The sequence below is a fragment of the Spinacia oleracea genome, chromosome 5 (assembly GCF_020520425.1).
Source record: "Spinacia oleracea cultivar Varoflay chromosome 5, BTI_SOV_V1, whole genome shotgun sequence".
Lineage (NCBI taxonomy): Eukaryota > Viridiplantae > Streptophyta > Magnoliopsida > Caryophyllales > Amaranthaceae > Spinacia > Spinacia oleracea.
In genome coordinates this window covers 79,501,118-79,510,703 of record NC_079491.1, presented here as the reverse complement: position 1 = coordinate 79,510,703, position 9,586 = coordinate 79,501,118, and positions in this window count along the sequence as shown.

Below are 9,586 nucleotides of genomic sequence, written 5' to 3'. Positions count from 1 at the left end.
CAACGTGCTTGTTGTGATGTGCGACGAGCGCTGCGCCCAGCGATGGCGAGCAGCTTGCTTGTTGCGACGTGCGACGAGCGCTGCGCCCAGCGATGGGCTGCGGCAGCATGCTTGTTGCGTCGAGCGCTGGCGCGCGCAGCGACCACCAGCTCGCGTGATGCCTTGCGATGGTGAGCAGCAGCGATGCGACGCAGCGCATGGGCTGCGCGCACATGGCCAGCGATGGCTGTGTGCGTGTGGCCCATGGGCGTGCGTTGCGTGGGATTGTTGCGTTGCGATTAGATCGTTTTGAAATTTTAATTTGAAATTTTCAGTTTACGTAATTTTAATTAATTTTAAAATTAATAATTTAAATTATTTTTTTGGATTTTAATTTTGAATATTGTAATTATAATAAATTTTATTTATTCTAATTATTTTACTAAAATTAAAATAATGAATTAATTTAAGTACGACTGAAATTAAATTAAACTTTTTGGATTCAATTATAAATTTATATGAGCTTTAAATTTTAATTAAATTTGTATGTTTCCGGTTAGACTAGAAATACATTTTTATGTTTAAAATTAGTAAAGCATATGAATTTATTGGTTTAAGTGGGAGCCCTTTTTAGTCATAAACTCTTGATTAGGTCTACAAATCCTTAAGGTTAAAACAACTTGATTAGAATTAATAAGGACTGAATAATTTGTAGATTATTGCTGCCCTTGATTAATTGCTGCAAATGTTCATGTGATGCATAATGTGTTTTACTAACCAGCTATGTGGGCCATTCATGATAATGAATGGGTGAATGGTATATATTGTATATGTACTGTTTTGCAGGTTATGAAGTGACTAGTATGGCCCAAATAGGATAGAAAATATGGTCTGCGTACCATTAATTTGAATGTAATTGGTCTAAAGTACCAAAGTTGTTTTTCAATTCAAATATGGTCTGCGTACCATCAAATAGTTGTAATTAGTTTTAATTATAGCTTATCCTATTTGAAGAAAATGGTGCCTCCCACGGAGATTTTCAAGACGGACTTTGAAGTTAAAGCTTCAAGATGAAGTCGGGCCATACTAGATCACATTTATCTTATGCATGTTTTAAGTTATTTATTGCTTTTAAATATGTCTTAAAATGCATGAGATCAAAGCTTGATTATGTTGCATGATTAAGGATTTTAGTTCACTTAAAATCTAACCAACATAGTAAGAGCCTTAAGTTCCAAACTTAAAAATTGAGTTAAAAGGTGCCATGCCAAAATATACACTTGCTTGGATATCCTTTACATCAATCTAGTAATAGTTTTCGCTCAGCGAGGTGTTACTTATTGGTCCTAAAGGGGCAAGGTACACAAATAATTGTGAGTACATGTTAGTTTTGGTGAAACTCAACGATATAAGTAAGGAGTCCTTTTATGTCGTGGCAAAATCGATAGGTTTACCTAATAAGTTCTTAGACGTACCTATCAACCAAGAATAGTTTCTAGAATATTAGCAAAAGGCTTTTGCTTACCTAAGATGTTTTAGGACTAAGTCGACAAACTGTGCTTAGTTCTTCAATGATTTTAGGATCTTGGAATCATTTTATTCACACATGCCGGAACACATATCTTGAATAAAATGCTTAATGAACATTGAATTATGCATGTATGCTAGAATTTAAGTTTATTAAGAGAAACTGTGAATGGTTATTTATTTGTTTATTCTTTCCAATTGTAGTTTTAAATATGGGAAACAACAATTCATTCAACATTCGATCAATTCTCGAAAAGGAGAAGTTGAACGGGAAAAACTTCCTTGACTGGCAAAGGAACTTGCAAATAGTTCTTATGCAGGAAGAAAAGGAGTATGTCCTAGAAGAGGCGATGCCCGAAGCCGCAGGCGACGGGGTCACTCAGGCAGCCCTCAATCGTTGGATTGATGCCAACAAGGATGTGAAATGTCTAATGCTCGCCACCATGAGTGCAGATCTGCAGAAAACGTTCATCAACTCAGATGCTTTCACAATCATCAGTGAGTTGAAGAACATGTTCCAAGATCTGGCTCGAGTCGAAAGATTCGAGACTCATAGGCAAATTCTTGAGACCAAGCTTAAGAAAGGCGAGCCCGTAAGTCCACATGTTCTCAAAATGATTGGACTCATTGAGAATATGAGTCGGCTGGATCAGCAACTTTCTCAGGAAATGGCTATAGACACCATCCTCCATTCTTTTCATAGCGGGTATGATCAGTTCAAACTGAACTACAGTATGAATAGTCTGGACAAAACGCTCACTGAGCTTCACGGTATGCTGAAGACCGCTGAAAAGACGCTCAAAAGTGATAAGCAGGATGTGCTTATGGTGCGTGGGGGCAAGTTCAAGAAATCTGGAAAGAAGAGGAATGCTAAGAAAGGTGGCAACAAGGCCATCCCAACTAAGCAAACTGGCGCCAAATCTGTAAAGAGGAAGGTCAGTCAACCCACTTCTGAATCCGAATGCTTCTACTGCAAGAAGAAGGGGCATTGGAAGAGAGATTGCTTGAAGCTAAAGGAAGATCAGAAGAACGGAACAGTCGTTCCATCTTCAGGTATTTTCGTTATAGACTGTATACATGCTAATTCAACTTCTTGGGTATTAGATACAGGTTGTGGCTCACACTAATGTTCCAATCCACAAGGACTAAGAAGAAGTAGAAAGTTAAGCAAGGGTGAAGTCGACCTACGAGTGGGAAATGGAGCACGGATTGCTGCATTAGCTGTAGGAACTTATTATTTGTCGTTGCCCTCCGGGCTAGTTTTGGAACTGGAAGAGTGTTTCCATGTTCCAAGTCTTACTAAAAACATCATTTCAGTTTCTTGCTTAGATGCTAAGGGATTTTCCTTTTTAATAAAAGACAATAGTTGTTCGTTTTATTTTAAAGAGATGTTTTATGGATCTGCTAGATTAGTCAATGGACTTTATTTATTAGATCACGACAAACAAGTATATAACATAAATACCAAAAAGGCCAAAAAGGATGATTCAGATCTCACCTATCTGTGGCATTGTCGATTAGGCCATATAAACTTGAAACGCTTAGAAAGACTTCAAAAGGAAGGAATTCTAGAACCATTTGACTTAGAGGATTATGGTAAATGCGAATCATGTTTACTTGGCAAAATGACAAAGCAACCTTTCTCTAAAGTTGGAGAAAGAGCAAATGAACTATTGGGTTTAATCCATACAGATGTATGTGGACCAATGAGTACAAATGCTAGAGGTGGTTTCAGCTACTTTATCACTTTCACTGATGACTTCAGTAGATATGGTTATGTCTACCTAATGAAGCATAAGTCTGAATCCTTTGACAAATTCAAGGAATTTCAGAGTGAAGTAGAGAATCAATTAGGCAAGAAGATTAAGGCACTGCGGTCTGACAGAGGCGGTGAATATCTGAGCTATGAATTTGATGACCATCTGAAAGAATGTGGAATTCTATCAGAATTGACTCCTCCTGGAACACCACAATGAAACGGTGTGTCGAAACGGAGGAACAGAACCTTGCTAGACATGGTCAGGTCAATGATGGGTCAGGCCAAACTTCCATTAGAATTTTGGGGACATGCACTAAATACAGCTGCACTCACTATAAATAGAGCTCCGTCTAAAGCTGTCGAAAAGACTCCATATGAATTATGGTTTGGAAAGCCTCCAAATGTGTCTTTTCTTAAGATTTGGGGATGTGAAGTATACGTCAAACGATTAATATCAGACAAACTTCATCCAAAATCTGACAAATGTATCCTTGTGGGCTATCCAAAGGAAACAAAGGGGTATTACTTCTACAATACATCTGAGAACAAGGTGTTTGTTGCTCGAGATGGTGTCTTTTTGGAGAAAGATCACATTTCCAAAATGACAAGTGGGAGAAAAGTAGACCTCGAAGAAATTCGAGTCGAACAACAAACTCTAGAGAATGCTCAAGATGACATTCAGGATGAAACTCAGAGATCTTTAGAAGAATCTGGTGAGAATCATGGTCAATCTAGAAATGTTACCCCGCGTAGATCGCAAAGATATAGATCTCAACCGGAAAGGTACTTAGGTATTTTGACGAACGAGAGCTATGACGTTCTATTACTTGAAAGTGATGAACCTGCGACTTACAAACAAGCTATGACGAGCCCTAGCTCCAAGCAATGGCAAGAACTCATGCAATCTTAATTAGACTCCATGTCTGAAAACCAAGTATGGGATTTGGTCGATTTGCCAGATGGCTACCAAGCCATTGGAAGCAAATGGGTTTTCAAACTGAAAAAGGACAAGGATGGGAAACTTGAAGTTTTCAAAGCTAGATTGGTTGCAAAAGGTTACAGGCAAGTCCACGGTGTGGATTACGATGAAACCTTTTCACCAGTTGCAAATGCTAAAGTCTATTCGGATAATGTTAGCAATCGCTGCATATTACGATTACGAAATATGGCAGATGGATGTCAAAACTGCTTTCTTAAACGGCGTTTTAACAGAAACTGTGTTTATGACACAGCCTGAAGGTTTTGAGGATCCATAGAATGCTAAAAAGGTATGCAAGCTAAAGAAGTCAATCTACGGATTGAAGCAGGCATCCAGGAGCTGGAATATACGTTTTTATGAAGCAGTCAGTGACTTTGGTTTCATCAAGAACACAGACGAATCTTGTGTATACAAGAAGGTCAGTGGGAGCAAAATTTCTTTCCTAGTATTATATGTCGACGACATATTACTTATCGGAAATGACATTCCTATGTTGAACTCTGTCAAGATTTGGCTTGGGAAATGTTTTTCGATGAAAGATCTAGGAGAAGCACAGTACATATTGGGCATCAAGATTTACAGAGATAGATCTAAAAGGATGATTGGACTTAGTCAAAGCACTTATATCAATAAGGTGCTTGATAGGTTCAAGATGGCAGACTCCAAGCGAGGCTACCTACCCATGTCTCATGGAATAACTCTAAGCAAGACTCAGTGCCCAAAAACACTTGATGAGCGTAGACGAATGAATGGGATTCCATATGCATCATTGATTGGTTCAATAATGTATGCTATGATATGTACACGCCCGGATGTTGCGTACGCACTCAGTGCTACGACCAGATACCAGTCAGACCCTGGAGAGGCGCATTGGACTGCTGCCAAGAATATTCTGAAGTACCTGAAAAGGCACAAAGATGACTTCCTGGTCTATGGTGGAGATGATGAATTAATTGTTAAAGGCTATACGGACGCAAGTTTCCAAACCGACAAAGATGATTTCAGATCACAGTCTGGGTTTGTCTTCTGCCTCAACAGAGGTGCAGTAAGCTGGAAAAGTGCTAAGCAAAGCACCATTGCGGATTCTACAACTGAAGCGGAGTACATTGCTGTACATGAAGCAGCAAAGGATAAAACATTGACTTTTGACCTTAAAATCATTAAAAATCAACACTTTAAAACTTTATAATAAATCTGAAAATTAAGATTGATACCCATAATTTAAATCATCATTAAATTATGTAAATCAATTGCCTATATAGTTGGGATTAAAACCCTAGTAATAAACAATCATAAAAACTATGTTTTGGTAATAAAAATTGACACTTTATTATTATATTAAATATGAAAATAATAACTCTTCTAATTATAATCAACCTCATGAATTCAAATACGAAAAAATCATAATATGGTGTTCATAACCGTTCCCAACAATTTAAATAATCCAAAACAATAATAATAATTTAATAATTTAAAAACGGAATTTGGAAAAGGTTAAAAGTATACGGAGTATGAACGATCAACAAAAACAAAACAAACACACACAACACAATTGTGTTGCGTGTGGGCAGCGGCACAAGGCAGCACTCGTCAAAGGCAGGGGCGAGCCAAGCTCGTGGCTTGCTTGCGGCCGAAGACAAGGGCGGACGGAGGAAAAGAGAGAAATTACTCCGACCGGATTTTAGAACGCTCATAACTTCTAATCTATAACTCGGAATTGATTGGTTCTTGAGGCAAAGTTCAATAACCTTTCGAGATCTACAACTTTGAAGAATCAACGTTTTTCTGAAAACGAACGCAAGTAGGAGAAAAACGGCCAAACATAAGTTCGATGAAAGAAAGAGGAATTTAGGGTTAGGGTTTTACTTTTAGGTTTAATGAATAATAGTGAGGAATTTTGAGGGTGAACACTTATATTTATAGGCTTAGGAAACTTAAAGATGGGCTAGGGTTTAGGATTCCCTTTCGGGCTTCATTAAACATAAGATGGGCTTGCTTAGTTTGTTTGGACTTGAACTTGGAATTGGATTGGGCTAGATTAATTTAAAATCGTTTTACTTTTGAAACCCAATTAAATTCCCAATGAAATAATAAATTCGTTTAATAATTAATTAAAATAATAAATATTCTAATTAATTAAAAATACATTTAAATAATATTTAAATGCGATATAAATTCTAAAAATCATAAAAATACTTTATAAATATAATAAAATATATATTATAAATATAATAAAATATATTTATAAAGACAGAAAAATACGAGGTATTACAGGTATACTTGGGCCAGCTCCACCTCAGGCTTATGCGGCCACGGCTCCTTCGTACTATCCGACGAACATAAATGCGGCAATGCACACTTTTTCAGTCAACCCCCCGGATGCAAATTGTTACATGGATACCGGTGCCACCTCTCATATGACATCCAATCAAGGTACTCTTTCGTATTATTTTAATTTGAGCACTAATCGTAATATTGTTGTTGGTAATGGTCATTCAATTCCAATTCGTGGTTATGGTCATGCATCCTTTTCCCCTCCCAATCCACCCTTGTCCTTAACCAATGTCCTTCGTGCTCCCCACCTAATCAAAAACATAGTTTCCGTTCGTAAATTTACTAATGATAATTCAGTTTCTGTTGAATTTGATCCCTATGGGTTTTTTGTAAAGGATTTTCAGACGGGGAGACATCTCATGAGATGTAATAGCACGGGCGACCTCTGTCCTATCACCACCACATTCTCAACTCGTTCTACCTCACCATCAGCTTTTGCCGCTCTCTCATCTACCTTGTGGCATGATCGTTTAGGGCATCTGGGAACTCCTGTTTTTGATTTTCTTAGGCTTAATAAATTCATCTCATGTAATAGAATTAGCGGCACATCTGTGTGTCAGTCGTGTGTTTTGGGGAAACATATTCGTTTTCCTTTTGATGCTTCCTCTTCTTTTACTAGTATGCCATTTGACATTTGTCACAGTGATTTATGGACATCTCGTGTTTTGAGTTCCATGGGCCATCGTTATTATATGCTTGTTATTGATGATTACTCTAAGTTTCTTTTGACTTTTCCCATCTCCAATAAATCCCAAGTGCATGCTATGTTTTTATCTTTTCGTGCATATATTCGGACTCAATTTGAGAGAGAAATTAAAATTTTTCAATGTGATAATGGTAGGGAGTATGATAACGGTCCATTCAAGAAATTTTGTGCCGAAAATGAAATGTCTTTTCGTTTCTCATGCCCACATACTTCATCCCAAAATGGTAAGGCCGAACGAAAAATTCGCACTACCAACAATATAATGCGAACTCTCCTCATTCATGCCTCCTTACCCCCCTCGTTTTGGCATCATGCTTTGCATATGGCTACCTATCTTCTCAACATTCTTCCAAGCAAACTTCGTGCTTATCAATCCCCGGTCAAGATTTTGTATCAAAAAGATCCTTCTTATTCTCATCTCAAGGTGTTTGATTGCTTATGTTATCCCCTCTTTCCTTCCACGTCTATTAACAAATTACAAGCCCGGTACCATGTTTTTGGGGTACCCTTCGAACCATCGAGGTTATAAGTGTTATGACATGTCAAACAATAAAATTATTATTAGTCGGCATGTTACTTTTGATGAGTATCAATTTGAAAGAAATAATGCCCTTGGTCCAAGTATGCATTTAATGGTAAGTATAATAAATGCGGTTCAGTATTAATTATACAAGTTAATAATTAAGTGAGATCAAGTGAACTGTATGCCTAGCTAGAGGCTGCTTCAGTTCAAGTGGATTAATGATATTAATCCACATCTTACTCTTGACTGAACCCGTAGGGTAACACAAATAGTACATAAACGATCAAGTATTTAATACTCCATCTATGGATATTCGGAATCGACGGATCTTGATTCCAGTGGGAGCTGAGATCGTTAAAGGCAAATAATGAATACTCCGGAAACGATGATATTGCCGGAAACGGAAATATGGATCGTATAGGAAATATAAATATTATCCAAGTCGTTGATGTTGCCGGAAACGGAAACATGGTACGTATCGGAAAATATTAACAGAAATGGAAATATTGCCGGAATCTGAAATATTGCCGGAAACGGAAATATTGTCGGAATCAGAAATATTATCGGAATTGGAAAATAATACCGGAAACGGAAATATTAAATATTTGTTCGAAACGGAAATTAATTCCGGAATCGAAAATATTAAATATTGTTCGTATCGGAAATAAATTCCGGAATCGGAAAATTAATCCGAAGCGCATCGTACGAATAAACATCGGACGAGCTTGCTAGACGCAAGGCCTAGCACGAAGCTAGGCCCAACGCCTAGCAAAGCCCGCGCGCGACCAAACAAGCAAAGCCCAAACGCGAGAGCAAGGCCAGCAGGCGCGCGCCCCTCATGGGCTGCAAGCACTTGTTGGGCCTGGACTCAGCGCGCGCGCGCATGGCGCCCCTCGTGGGCTGCTGTGCGCGCGTGTGTGTTTGTACTTGCGTACGAAACCTTGACCGATTAGGATTCGTATAAGACTGATTTCCTAAGTCTACTAGATAAATTAAGTGATTGAATTTTAGATTAATTCAGATTCACTAAATCGTTTCCTAGTAGGATTCTAATATCCGATACCCATGCCCTATAAATAGGTGATCAATGCTCACAATTTATATCGAGTTTTTCAAGTATTCATTCAAGTTTTATGCTTAAAACTTAGACTTTTAATTGCTGTAAAATCCGAAAATATCATAGTACCTTTGGCGCAATTCTAGTTAATTAAACCTAAGGCGGATCCGGTCGTGCTATGGCCTATCTACGGAGGGACGACGTTTGGAGTCCTAAAGACTTGTTCTTGTTCGGTTCGGGCGCAGCAAGGGAGGGCACGCTACAAAGAGTATGCATCCTAATTATGCTAATTGTTATGTGGCAATTAATTTGGAATCCCGGTTTTTATGGTTTTTCCGCATGATTTATATTCAGTTATATGTATCATAACCTAACAGTGGTATCAGAGCCTCTAATTAATTCCATAATAATTGCTTAACATGGTTAAATTTTATAAATTTGCAAGGAATTAAAAGGGGTGATTAATTTCATAATTGTAATTAATTGCAAATTTGCGATTATTTAATTATATGTTCGCAGTTTTTCGGCAGTTTCTTCGTTACTCAACGACATCGAGTGATTTTTGTGTCAATTCTGCATGTAAAAGGCATTCTAAAATTTTGACAAAAACATTTTTTAACGGCGAAACCCAGAATTCCCAAATTCGAAGCCTAACTATGACTTTTCGGAGGTTTTAGTTTTTCGAACGCAAAGTTTGTAATTTTAAGATGTTAAAATAAATA